The following is a 15,123-nucleotide window of genomic DNA, read 5'->3' as shown; positions in this document are numbered from 1 at the left end:
AAAGGATTAATATTTGAAACTGTAGGCTCTTTAAGTAAGATAATGCAAGAAAATCCCTCAATATTGGCTGGCTAAAATCTTTGTAAACTCTAATTTTAAAAATCAAGAAAATCAAGATCAAGAAGTTCAAGAAATCAAACAATAAAGTGGATTAGGGTTTTGAAACAGTGTTTAATACAAATTAAAAAATAATTAATAGAAATTTCATTGCTAATCTTGTTAAACAAGAAATTAGCAAATCTGAAAACTGTGTAAAAATCAATTTTAAAAATCATTATCACTAATCAAGATTAAGAAAATGCATTAAAAAATGGATTAATAGTAATCCATAAATGATTATCATTAATCAAGATCAAGAAAAAGCATTATAAAAACTAGATTAAACATAATTCAAAAATAATTTACTAATCACTCTCTAAGCAAGAATCTAAGCCAAAGGCTCTAATCCTAGGGATCTAAGCCAAGAGCTCTGATACCAATTAGAATGGAGTGACCATAAAGCTCAGATTAGGGATAAATCATCATGGATTAATATAAGATTAAGGATAATCTCATACAATGGCCATGATGCCTAAGTGAGTTAACCTCTCACCAACAGGATGGAAACAACCTTCCATAGGCCTAGGTTGAAAGCCATGAGGCTCCAAGAGTCATGAGATGACAATGTCCAAAGGTATCAAAAAGGTATAAAGGGTATAAAAGGTGCAATGATAGTTCATGAGCAATGATAGTTCATGAGCAATGATAGTTCATGAGCCCCCTTTTATACCTGAGCCCATGACCAAGGTCCTAGACCTAAACTAAAGGTGTTGCTTCATTACACAAGTACCTGAATAATCATTATTAATTGAGACAATAATGTATCAAGGGAGTTAAAGCATTGATCATTGTTCAAGTTTTGTTTTCTTTGCCTCTTTCTTGGTAAGCAATGTAGCATTCTTTATTGAAATGGAGTGATCATAAAGGTGAGATATGGGATAATTAATATGGATTAATATAAGATTAAAGAGAATCTCATACAAATGACTATGATGCATAAGTGAGTACCAAGAGGATATAAATAGCCTTCCACAAGCCAAGCTATGAAATCCATGAGGCTACAAGAGTCAAGATTACTAAATATCATAAGATGTCCAAAAAAATACAATAATGGTCCATGAGCCTCCTTTTATACTTGAGCCCATGACCTTGGTCCTTGACTTAATCTAAAGTTGTTGCGTCGTTATAATCCATCCCCTCCTATAATGATATCATCCTCAAAATTAAAGGGCAGGCATGCAAAAATCAAACATATACAAAAGGCTATGTATGTATGGAAGCCAAAAACCATGACATAAGCCACTGTCATAGAAAACCCAAATACCATAACATGAGTAGTAGGACCCCTAGAGTCAAATGGAAAGGATGAGAGCCTCCCGTCGATGAGATGAAGCTAAGCAATCTCCCACCTAGATCAAAGAAAAAGTGTAAGAGACCATAATCGATGATGAGAGTATCTGAATATCCCCCAGGGTCAAATGGAAGGTGCAAGAAGCCAATGTTGATGAGACGAGGCTAGGTATGAGTCCTCCTAGGTCAAATGGATATATGTAGTATGCATAATGGATCCTTGAATCCAATGTAGCAATAGCTCATGGATCAAAAGGAAAGCTCAAGTCTGAGAGGGATAGCTCATAAGCCCATCTTCATGACCATAACACGGAACTGACATCTAGGGTATCCACTAAATGGAATCAAAACTCCTAACTGGAATGTCAAATGTTCCATGTGGATTAACACCAAGAGTTGTCACAAGTGCATCTGAATGGTATGCCATGTAATCATCCACCATACATCCCAAGTGGCATATGATGCACCCGAAGATGAATATCCCAGCTCCAAAGAAACTAGGGTTGTGTAGACAATCATGGCAGCCAAAGAAACACATCTCAATGTCAGCATTGTGCAAGAACTCATGTGAACCAATGCCATCATCCACTATAACATAGCTCAAGTCATCTGAGGCATGATTCACTACATCAAAATATGCATAGGCACGATCGAAAATATGCAACATGCCCTCATGTGTGTAATCCTCCGCATATGTGTGGTCCTCCAAAGCAAAAGCATGATCAATAGTATCACCATGAGAATCATCATCTCACTGAATACTAATAGTGTATCCACAGATGAGATGAAAGTGGCATCATCCACCATCAAATCACTAACCATGTCATCCTCACAATATCTAAATTCATCATCATGATTATGGTATATGCCTCATCAATGGTATCCATGTGTAACCTATATCCCAAGATAGGTCAACCTCTCTAATGGGATATTTTTTTGGCGAGCGTTTTCGAGCGAGCACTTTTGGGGAATCGAGCAAGCAGATTCCAAAAATATTCCCCCTCCCCAAGACAGAGAGGGCCTATGATTGAGGTTATTGGTTTGAACTGAGAATAAAACCTAGTTTTTTAATGTACATCTTCCAATTACTTAAATTCCAAGCCCCCATCCATAAAGAGAGAGGGGCGAAGCAAGTTAGAGAGAGCAACATGACATAATTACTTCGGCGCAAGAGTGAACACATAAACACATGTCAACATCACATCCTCTACATTGGGGTTATTGGTTCAAACTGAAACCAAGTCCATTCACGTACACCTTCCAAATACAGAAATGCGAAAACCATTATCACATCCTCTACATTGGGGTTATTGGTTCAAACTGAAAATAAAACCAAGTTCATTCATGTACACCTTCCAACTACAGAAATGTGAAAACCAACATCTTTACTACTATGGGCCTCGCTTGTTCTCCGGGGGTGTAGGCACAAAGTAAGCGAATGGTGTTCGTACCGTACTTCCTCTAGTAAGACATGCTCAAACGATTCATCAATAAAACCATGGACTCGCCAAATTACAATTAAGCCCACCACTTTATCCTTAAATTGAGAAAATTTTTCATCATTTTTAGAAAATGGAAAGGATGTGAGACCTTTCCATGCTTGTGCACCATCTATGGTTTTCTGCTTGATCTCCACATCTATGGCCTTCCTCTCGATATGTGTAGGAAAAACTTCAATGCTAACATTTGATGAGGCCATCACAAACAAAAAGAAGGAGGGTTTGGGTTGTTTTACTCTTTTAACAAGGCTTGGTGGCAATGTTGCATAACAAATTGCTTTAAAGCTTGCCTCTATATTTATAGTAGTGGGAAAGGTTCAACACTCAAAATAAAAAACTATATTTATTTTTTTAATGTTATTTATAAAGGTTTCTTTCCTTAAATTTTGGCACCACAATAAAAAATGCAAATTTTGAACTTATTTGGGAAAGAGCGAGCATGTATTTGAAGGAGATAGACATTGCACAATAGAACCCTCTACAATGAGGTGACATCCACAAAGGTTAAGCTCAACTGATTATCCTTGTATTCAAATTCCTAAATTAGGGTATGTTCTCCTACGAGATAAGGCATTGTAAAGCTCAAGGTCAGATAGGATAGGTTGGTGGATGAACATATTCTTGCTCTAGCTTAAGCCTAGCACACGTAAATAAATGAAGTAAAAGTGCTTGCATGCAAGGTACGGCTTCTTCTTGGCATCTCTATTTGTAAAATTTGGACAGTACAAGATGGTTCATCTTTCACATGCACATCATATGTTCCCACGTGTGCATCATCCCCGTGCGATTCAATCTTGAAAACTTCATACTTGTGCTCCACTCTCTACACTTCTTCTACCACCATAGCTTTCATTTTCAAAGCAGCCTTTATTTTCTTAGTTTCTTCCTCTGATATTGACGTGCAGTACTTGACTCTTATGCCATTTCACATGCTTAACCCACCAGCCTCTATGTTAGTAGTGGACCCATATGGCAGATCTTTTGAAGTTGCAGTTGTAAAAGAACCTTGAAGCCCCACTGCTACGCGATGGAGTGGGCACAACACCTTCTGCATTCTTGCACTCCACCTGGTATCCACCTTCCCAGAATGAATATACCTCCTCATTTGTGAGGTTCATTCCTATAGCGGTCTCTTGTGACGTGCACTCTCTTTGTCACCAGTGAGAGGGGTAGGCGTCCCTGTACATGGGTGTTCCTTCAGTTGCCTCTGATTAACTATTTGGACCATTTGGGGTAGGGCTTGTAGAGCACCATTCTTTTAGTTTCTCCAAGCTTGGGCCTCTCCCTATGTGCTTGCCTTGACTGTAAGAGACTGCCTTTGTGCTTTGTAAAATTGCATTTGCCATATCAGTAGTACATGCATCGTAAATAAAAATCTTGCGTCTATATCCTTCATGTGCTAGCCAACTTCCATGCTTGCTTTTTGCTAGGCTTGTTCTTGGGGTATTTGGACCATCATTACTTCTCTCTATCATTGTCATGACTGAACCCCAATGTGCTATGTGCACTTCCCACTAGCTCAACCAAGAGTCCATTGCTGACAAATTCCTGGCATCACATGACCACTGTGCCACCATTGACGTATCAATCGAGTCTCCACTGATGCGCCACTTCTCACACATTACTTTATGCTCTCCTTGAGACATAACACACACATATCGAGTTGCATTCCGGTTTGTCTGAGCCTTGTCTGCCGTGAAACCATAGAAATCTACCCTCTCACAACCATGGTTGTCCATCACTTCATTAATGCATTCCCTGAACAGACATTGGGCATCCATATCCTCCTCTCTTTCATTTCACATGTCACAATGGTGAGAAGATCCTACATGCTGCGTGAAAACGATAGTCATTTAAGAGGTTGTACAATTAGCTTGCTCTAACCACCCAAATACTCTACATTGGTAATTTTCTACCTTGGATCATATACATGACAAGCCATGGTCACCCAATCTGATGTTCATCGGGTGTGGTCAAACTGTATCCACGCATGTCGCCAAAGCCAGTCCGTCGCATTCTATTCACCAAATCCAGCCCCTAATGGTAGACATCTTAAAGACATAGCACTTGACCTTGGAACTTGCTTCCATGGAAGAAGTTGTAAGTGCACTCTCGCTTCTTTAGCTTCATAAGTGCATCCAAGCCAAAACTCTCCTTTGAAGGGCCTTGCCGAGTTGCAGTGTCCTCCAAAACCTAAAAAATAATGCATCTTATCAAGATTTTAATAACTATTTAACACCTACCAAATTTACCAACCAGATTAGCCTACCAATTGTCTTCCACTAGTGGTCCCATCTCCTCTGCAATGTTGATGAACTCTTGTTCCATAATAAAATGAGAGGAACCACCTTCTTGCAGTAGTGCTACCATGATAATTTCTTTTGCCACACATTTGAACCTTCCTTGCCCCAGCATTGCGATCCACCCCTAGCACCCTGGTGGACACCATTTTCCTGGTTCTATCAGTTAGTGCCTTTGATGTGCCTGCACGTACATTATGTTGATGGGTGCCGTTGTGTACCATTAATATGCACATTGTCTCATCAGAGGGCATCACATAATAGATGTAGCAATTGCATGTAGCAATGCACATGCAATGCACATAATAGATGCAATGCACATTGTCTCATCAGAGGGCATCACATAATAGATGTAGCAATTGCATGTAGCAATGCACATGTAGATGTAGCAATTGCATGTAGTAATGCACATGCAATGCACATAATAGATGTAGCAATTGCATAGCAATGCACATCGCTGAAACTGAGCAGTAATGGCATATGAGCTTCCCAGACGCATTGCTGCACTCCTCTCTAGTTGTTGGTGCCTTTAGCATGCTTCTAGTATGTTGAAAATCAAAAACCAACAAATTCTCATTAGGCCAATGCCTCAATTTATAGAGTTTACATCCAAGCATCAAATCCCACTGATTTCTCCTTGATTCACTCCCAGAATATCTCCACCTCTTGCTTGATTCTCTCTACCTCTCACTTTTCCCAGAATATCTCCACACTTCCTAAATCTTCTCATGCTACCCTTTATTCTCTCCTAGTAGATTCTTCTCACCTTTTCACAAGTTCTTTCACATTTACACATCCTCTTTTAGAACCTCTAACCAAGGGCTTGTTCCCGCACACACCCTATTCACTTGTATATTTCAACACCTCCCCTCAAGTGAATAATCCTAGAACACCTAGACCCTATACCAAGTTTCCCTCCTTACTTGATAGTCCGCGACTAGTGTCTACACCTCCCTCAAGTTATCTTAGCACACCTAGACCCTATACCAAGTTTCTCTCTTACTTGATAGCTTGCGCAACCAGTGCCTCAGGTCTCTAAACTCATAGTCCTTTTGACACTCTCTCTCTCTCTCTCTATGTGTCCAAGGCTTACTATAGTTGCCCGCGACCTTGACTAAAGTGCTCACACATACATCTATCTACCACGTGGCCTACATCATCAGTGGCTTAGAGGTGGTTTTACTTTGTTGGGACAGGTTACATTGGGTTGTGGGGTCTCTCTCTCTCTCTCTCTCTCTCTCTCTCTCTCTCAGAGATTTTCACATGGCTCCTCACTCTTTGGAGCCTCACATCTTCTCTTATCTTCAATCTTCTCTTATCTTCACATCTTCTCTTATCTTCAATCTTCTTGTCATGGCAGCTTCTCTCCACGCATCTGTGTCTTTCTCTTCTTTCAGTCTTCTTGGGGCAGCTTCTCTTCTGGTGTCCATGTCTTCCTTTAGATCTTCTTGGTGTGGATCTTCTTCTTGGAAAGAGATATTCTTCTTCTTTCATGGCTGGGGCCATGAGCTTGTTCGTCAGGTCTTTTTGCTCCATGTGAGCAACATGTTTCAATGTTTTGCTGACAGTTCTTTTGGGCTTTTGATGTTTATCTTGTGTCATTATGCAATTCAAACCCAAATTTATGCGGGAGGTCTTACCTCTTGCATTATTCTGGACAAGGGCAGTGTTTATTCCCATTTTTACACTGATGCAATGTGCCCAATGCGTATAGCATTCATTCTTATGCACATTCCCAAATGCAACTCTGGCTGTGAATAATCTTGATTTTGAGTGAGATTTGCAAGCATTAACCAAGGGTTAAATGCAAAATGATGATTATCACAATTTTATCAGCACAATTTTACCAGAAATTACATTAAATCAAGGGTAACCAATTTGTACGGAATGGTTGGAGTATCAAACCAACTCTAAATTGAAATCTAAAGTTATAGTGATCTGTATCAGATACCTAATGGTTAATTTGAATCCTCAATTGCACCAAAATATAGTGATTAGCATTGATTAATCACTGATTAGCAAATTAATCCACTATTTTGTGTGCAAAAAACAGAGTATGCGGGGAGTCCAGATCTGGTGCCTTAGACTTCAAATGAGCTTAAAGCCATCAATAGCAATGAGTCTAGTAGAGGATTAAGCCAATAAATACAAGATTTGACCAAATATTGAAAGCTTAATCTCTGTTTTACCAAAGTCACCTGCAAATTTGATGAAGAGCTTGGATCTCACTGTAGACTTAATCAAATTGAATTCTGACTTTACCAGCTTGTAGCGCATGCTTGAAAACCCCCGGGGCTATAAGGAATTAGGCTGATTTGATTTGATGAAGTGAATATCTGCAAATTGCTCAGAAAAAATAGCACTGATTGAAATCGTAATTTCTCCCAGATGCGCCGGCGGTTTGCTATGTGGATTCAACTGGCTGGAGCATTAGTGAGTTAGCTACCTTGTGCTAGAAGGGTTTGGCCTATTTTGAAGTGTGCAAGGAGCTAAAGCTCCTCCACCAGCTGGGGGTACAGAGGCTAGTTGAAAAAAGAGGAAAAATTATAATTTTCTACTAATCCTAATTAGTAAAATAATTAGCAAGATAATGAGCTCACAAAATGATGGATTCTAGGTATGGCTTTGATACCATGTTGAAATTAGAGCATTGTGATGAGCTATGGTAGATCAAACACTAGAATCAACATCATTAACAAAGTGATTAGCAAATAATTAAGACGTAATTAGTGAGTAATTAGCAAATAGCTTAATGTAGGCATGGATAATCAAAAACTAGCAAATTCTCATTAGGACAATGCCTCAATTTATAGAATTTACATCCAAGCATCAAATCCCATTGATTTCTCCTTGATTCACTCCTAGAATATCTCCACCTCTTGGTTGACTCTCTCCACCTCTCACTTTTCCCAGAATATCTCCCAGAATATCTCCACACTTCCTAAATCTTCTCATGTTACCCTTTATTCTTTCCCAGTAGATTCTTCTCACCTTTTCACAAGTTCTTTCACATTTACACATCCTCTTTTACAGCCTCTAACCAAGGGCTTGTTCTCGCACACACCCTATTCACTTATATATTTCAACACAGTAAAATGCGATGTATTTGACACCCTACGGTTCTTTAAACGCGGGCAAAGTTCATTAAAACACTTTAAACTACCTAGACAATGGCTTCACCGACATACTCCAGGGAAGGCAACGCTGGAGGTTTGCGGCTTTGACCACCAGTGGGGATCATACTTATGCTCCATGGAGTCTATTCTTGGGCGTGTTCCCATGGTCGCTGGGAATTCAAATGCAATATCACCATTGTATTGTTTAGGAATCTCCATGGCCTTGATAACATCTTTGACATTTAGCAAAATCTTTGTTAATCTGTTTCCCTTCTTCATGCCGAAAAGGTATTCTAAAATGTTGAGATATCGAGCTCTAGTGAGGCGGAGGACACTGATGACCCGCCTGGGGGATAGGCCCCGCACTTACACCACTGGCATGGTTGGTGAGATCTTGGGTGATATGCGGCCAGTGGGATGACAGGCTGTGTGACAGCCACTCTAGAGACTGGCATAGTTATAGCGCCAGCTCATTTAGTCGGGTTCACACTATAGAGAACCCGTGTATGTATTTGGTTGAGTACCTTTCATATTGTGTGTACTCTTATTCTTGTATATGGTGTGTTGAGTGTTGAGTAGAGAAGAAGAAGATTTTCAGCCTCTCACCTTGTGTGTTCTCTATTAAGGTTTTGTGAGTGTGTGTGTGTGCTTGCAAGAGCTCAAGCTCTCTTCCCCCCTGCATCTTTTCATGGTATCAGAGCCTGGTTCGTGCTAAGGGCTGAGCTGCAAGCAAGAGAACCACAGGAAGCGGTACGAGGGTAAGAGCTTCAACTACTCTTTCCTATTGTGTTGGTGACTATACCCTTGTCGGGAGCTCTACGGGAGGCACCGGCAAACGATATCCGATTGAGGAGATTTCTTCGCGGGAGTGAAGCTACAGGGCAACTATACAGTCCTATGGACTACAATTTTCGGGCCAAAAACGCGTTTCGGGCGCGTCTGGACCTCCGTTTTTCAGAAAGCAGGCAATTTCGAGCACTGCGGGTAAGTCATCGATTCTCTGCAGAACTCTGTTTTAAGAACTGCAGGAAGACAGATTGACTGTGCAGACACTGTGGGTGCTGCAAAGAGGTCTACAGTTGCCATTGGGTGTATGTATGCACACTGAAGTCACTGGTTGTGACATTTGAGAGTACTGCAGTACCGCTGTGCAGAAAATACTGCAGCTTGTGCAGAAAAACCAGAGTGCAGGTTCTGGTGAAATTGTGTGTTCGGCAAGATGTCTAATGATGGCATAACACAGATTGTGGCTGAGAAGCTGGATAAGAATAACTTCCATGCTTGGAGGTTCAGGTTGACAAATTTCCTGATGGGAAAAGGCTATTGGGACTACATAGAAGGTGAGCATGAAGAGGCACCGGAGATACCGGATATAAATCCGACTGCTGCAGATGTGAAAGAGTTTAAAGACTGGAACCAAGGAGCCAGGAAGGTTATGTATTGGCTTTCCATTAGTATACAGGACACCATGATTGGGCACATTCAGGATGCCAAGTCCCCCAAGGAGGCGTGGGACACCTTGGTAAAGCTTTATGAAACAAACACCAAGGCACGTAAGATACAGTTGAAGAATGAACTTCACACTGTGGAGAAAAAGAGCATGTCTGTGAATGACTATGCGCTGAAGATAAAGGGTATTGTGGAATCCCTTGCATCTATTGGTGTGTCAGTAGATGATGATGACAAGGTGGAAGTCTGTCTACGTGGTCTCGGGCCACAATACAAGGCGTTCAAGACGTCTATTCAGACTCGGGAAAACATTCCCAACTTTACAGATTTGGTGTCTATGCTGATTATCGAAGAGAAGAACTTGGGTGAAGACCAACAGTCTTCACAAAGTAAAAACAGTTCAGAGCAACAGGCTTTCTACACGAGTTCAGGAAGAGGACGAGGTAGAGGAGGCCGTGGACGCGGTCAAGGAGGTGGCCGAACAGGTAATTAGAATTATGGCCAGCAGCAGCAGCAGCAACAACAGTCCCAGAATCAACAACAACAACAACAACACGCAGGTGGAAGAGGCAGATTCAGAGGCAGGGGGAGTCAAAGAGGCCGTGGAAATTGGCAAAGGCAATATAATGATGCACGTGAATGCTATTATTGTGGTAAGCCTGGACATGTGCAGTGAGAATGTTATAAGAAGCAGGCTGACATGCAAAATGGGAAAGTGCAGCAAAACAACTATGCATCCTCAAGCAGAAATAATGAGGATAATGAAAGATTGTTTGTTATGCAGCATGTCGTGAATGCCATGTCTGAAAATGTTGATGCAGCACAAAAGGATAATGTATGGTATGTGGATTCAGGCGCTTCGAACCACATGACGAGTCATGGGGAGTGGTTCAAGGAGATGAAAAACCCGGAAAGACCAGGTTTTGTGGAAACAGGGGATGACACTGCTCATCCAATTGCCCACGTTGGAGATGTGCCATTGTCTATGCAGGATGGCAAAGTGAAGTACCTTGCAGATGTACTTCATGTACCGAACATAACAAAGAATCTGGTTTCAGTTGGCCAGATGATTGAGCAGGGTTTGCAGGTTCGGTTTAACCCTGATGGGTGTTATGTTGAAGATTTCAAAGACAAGTGCAGGTTGGTTGCAAAAGGCAACAGAGTGGACAGAATGTTTACGTTGAATGTAGACATGCCTGAAGTGAGTGCTGCGATGTTTGCAAATGGTTCAGGAGTTGTTGCAGACACAGACATATGGCATAAAAGAATTGGACATGTAAATGTGCAGAGATTGAAGTCTATGCAGACAAAAGGAATTGTGACAGGGCTGCCAAAATTTAAAGTGGAAGGTATGCAGAAAATATGTGAAGCATGCCAATTTGGGAAGCAAACAAAGCATGTGTTTCCACGTAACAGATATGTGAGCAGAAATGCACTAGATGTTGTGCATTCAGATATATGGGGTCCTACGAAGACCGTATCTATGGGAGGCTGCAGGTACTATGTCACTTTCATTGATGACCACACAAGGAAAGTGTGGGTATATTTCATGAAGGAGAAGAGTGAGGTGTTCACTCACTTTCAGAATTTCAGAGTTTTGGTTGAAAAGCAAACAGGGAAATATGTAAAGTGCCTAAGGTCAGATGGAGGGGGAGAATACTTCTCCAATGAGTTCTCTGAATTTTTGAAGAAGAATGGTATTCGGAGACAATTCACATGCAGATATACTCCGCAGCAAAATGGAGTTGCTGAGCGGAAAAACAGGCACATTGCTGAGATTGCGCGAGCATTGATGGAAGAGAAGAATATGCCGCATTGCTGTTTCTACAGCAGTATACATCATGAACAGGACTCCAACTGCAGCCATACATGATGTAACTCCAGAGACTAAGCTGGATCCGAAAGCTGAAAAATGTGTGTTTATTGGATATTCCCTTGAGCAAAAGGGATACAGGTGTTATAACCCTGCTACACGTGAGTTGAGGGTAAGCAGGGATGTTGTATTTGATGAGATGAGCAGCTGGTATGCTGCTGAAAAAGAAGCTGTTGGGGCTGATTTGAGTGGAAGTGTGGTTGCACAGAATGCAGGTCAGCAATCACAGTCTTTGAGTGGACCAGGAGAGTCCTCATCTAGTGGGTCTGTTGATAGACCATGGAGTGGCAGGCTGCGTCATAATACCAGCCCTGCAAATGTGATTAGTACATCACGTAAAGGAAAAGAGAAAGTGGTTGAGCCCCTTGGTATGCCTGACATTTCTACAGGGCATTCTCATGTTGATGGAGAGTCTAGTGGCTCAGATATGAGCCTTGATTGGGATCCCAGCTATGAGAACACCTGGTGTAAAGAAGGCTATGGAAGCCATGAATGAGAAGCTGCGAAGATCAGGGAGAGTGAAGAACCCTGTGCAGAGATTTACATATGATGGTTATGTGGCACATCACTATGCATATATGGCAAAGGTTGTGCAGGTTGTTGAGCCCACATGCATTGATGAGGCTGTTGGAAATGTGTGTTGGGAGAAAGCTATGGATGACGAGATGGATGCACTATATGGAAATGAAACTTGGGATTTAGTGCAATTGCCAGAAGGCAAGAAAGCCATTGGATGCAAGTGGGTGTACAAAGTTAAACATAACAGTGATGGAAGCATAAACAGGTACAAGGCTAGATTGGTAGCCAAAGGATATGCACAGACATATGGGATTGATTATGAGGAAACTTTCAGCCCAGTTGCCAAGATGGCAACGGTGAGAGTTGTGATAGCAGTGGCTGCGTCAAAGCAATGGTCTTTACATCAGATGGATGTAAAGAATGCATTCTTGCATGGGGATTTGCAAGAAGAGGTGTATATGTTGCAGCCACCTGGTTATGAGGATGTGGGTCACCCCGAGCATGTTTGCAGGTTGAAGAAAGCCTTGTATGGCTTAAAACAAGCACCAAGAGCATGGTCTGACAAGATTTCTGAATATCTTGTCACTATTGGCTTTCATGTAGCCAATGCAGATTTCTCGCTATATGTGAGACATGGTGATAGAGGAGTTGTGCTTGTTGTCATCTATGTAGATGACTTGATCATTACGGGGGACCATGATGCAGAGATCTTTGATGTAAAGATCTTGCTTAGACAGAAGTTCGAGATGAAGGATCTGGGGGAGCTCAGATATTTCTTGGGCATTGAGGTGATTAGGTCACCACATGGCATTGGATTACTGCAGAGACAGTATGGCTTGGACATGTTGTCCAAGTATGGTATGACAGGCTGTAAGCCTATTTCTGTGCCATTGGATCAAAATGGCAAGTTGAGTGCAGATTCAGGAGAAATCTTGGAGGATCCTACTATGTACAGGAGCATAGTAGGAAGTTTGATCTACATGACGATCACCAGACCAGATTTGAGCTATGCTGTTGGGTTGGTGAGTCAGTTTATGCAGGTTCCACGGAAACCGCATTTGGATGCTGTGAGACGCATACTGAGGTATGTGAAGTCTACTTTACATTGTGGACTATTCTATGAGACTGGGACAGAGATATGTGTACATGGGTACACAGATGCTGATTGGGCTGGTAGTATCTCAGACAGAAGATATACCAGTGGATTCATGTTTTCTTTGGGGAGTGCTGCTGTGACTTGGAGCAGCAAGAAGCAGCCTCCCTACGGTTGCTCTATCGAGTACAGAGGCCGAGTACAGAGGAGCTGCTATGGTAGCATGTGAGGTAGCTTGGTTGAGAAAGCTACTTGCAGATTTGGGTCTATCAGTGGATAGACAAGTTGTCATTTTCTGTGACAACATTAGTAGTATACAGTTGGCCAAGAACCCAGTCTTTCATGCTCGTACAAAGCACATAGAGGTCCACTACCACTTCGTCAGAGAGAAGGTCTTGGCAGGAGACCTTGACCTTGTTTATGTCAGCACAGAGGATCAGGTAGCTGACATCTTCACCAAAGCATTGGGTACAGAGAAGCTCCGCAGATTCAGGGCTTCGCTTGGTGTACATGAGATGGAGTTGAGCTCGAGGGGGAGTGTTGAGATATCGAGCTCTAGTGAGGCGGTGGACACTGATGACCCGCCTGGGGGATAGGCCCCGCACTTACACCACTGGCATGGTTGGTGAGATCTTGGGTGATATGCAGCCAGTGGGATGACAGGCTGTGTGACAGCCACTCTAGAGACTGGCATAGTTATAGCGCCAGCTCATTTAGTCGGGTTCACACTATAGAGAACCCGTGTATGTATTTGGTTGAGTACCTTTCATATTGTGTGTACTCTTATTCTTGTATATGGTGTGTTGAGTGTTGAGTAGAGAAGAAGAAGATTTTCAGCCTCTCACCTTGTGTGTTCTCTATTAGGGTTTTGTGAGTGTGTGTGTGTGCTTGCAAGAGCTCAAGCTCTCTTCCCCCCTGCATCTTTTCATAAAATGCTCTTACCTTGTCCTTACGATGGGCGAGGATCGACGAAGCGATCCCTGAGTGAAGTGCTAGGACACCTAAGTAGGATCCTAGAGGATTCTAACTAGGTGATGCACGGGCTCGCGGTTGCTAGGACACCCATGCGGAGGAAGATACGGATGAACTAAAAGAATTACTTTTGTGAACTAAATTTTGATATTGGATCTCGTTGATTGACTAGCTGGTCTTCAACAACGGAGAGTCCGGATGATAATTTTTGTAAATCAATGGACTCAATATTTTGGAGGACTATGATCAGTAATACTATGATTTCATTGAAAGATTGTTTTAAAGATAGCCGAATCTGTTAAAATGGCAATTTTATATTGGGTGTGTAAGTGGTATGACTACCTTGAATTTTGCTTGAAGCACTGGCTAGGGGACATGGGAACTGTTTTCCTCGCTACTCTGGCAAAACATAATCAAATTTTTATAAAGGAATCCCACCAATACAGTGGTTTGGTGGTTGGCTAAACCCATGGGTCGGTTGGGGTTAGGCTAGATCGGGGGATTCCTGCGATACAAATAGTTATGATTAAGTTACATTAGTTAGATTAAGTCCTAGGAAGACCCTTGTTCTGTGGTGGGAGGGAATTAGTGGTGGCTGTGCCTCGCTAATAAAGGAGGAAAAAAGCGGTGATTCTATGGACCAAGTGCAAGTCTCTTTCTTGATCTGACCATGTGACTTTCGGGTTCAGTCAGATCAGTTTGGTTAGTTAAGACTTTGACTCGTTAGATCAATTCTCCCATTAGATGATTTTCCTGGTGGAATCGCCCATGCCTTCCGGTCGAGGGAAGTTTTTTCGGGTTCGATTTTGGAGGAACCATCGGGCTAGTCTGTTTTTTGGATATCCGTGGTGGGCGAGGCCTCGAGTGTGGATCCTTGCCCTGCGTGAGATACTCATGCTGCTTCTGCCATGCC

This window comes from Cibotium barometz, unplaced genomic scaffold (genome assembly GCF_041138505.1).
Source record: "Cibotium barometz isolate CiBa-2024 unplaced genomic scaffold, ASM4113850v1 ctg497, whole genome shotgun sequence".
Taxonomy (NCBI): Eukaryota; Viridiplantae; Streptophyta; class Polypodiopsida; order Cyatheales; family Cibotiaceae; genus Cibotium; species Cibotium barometz.
Note: the sequence above shows the minus strand (reverse complement) of the source record.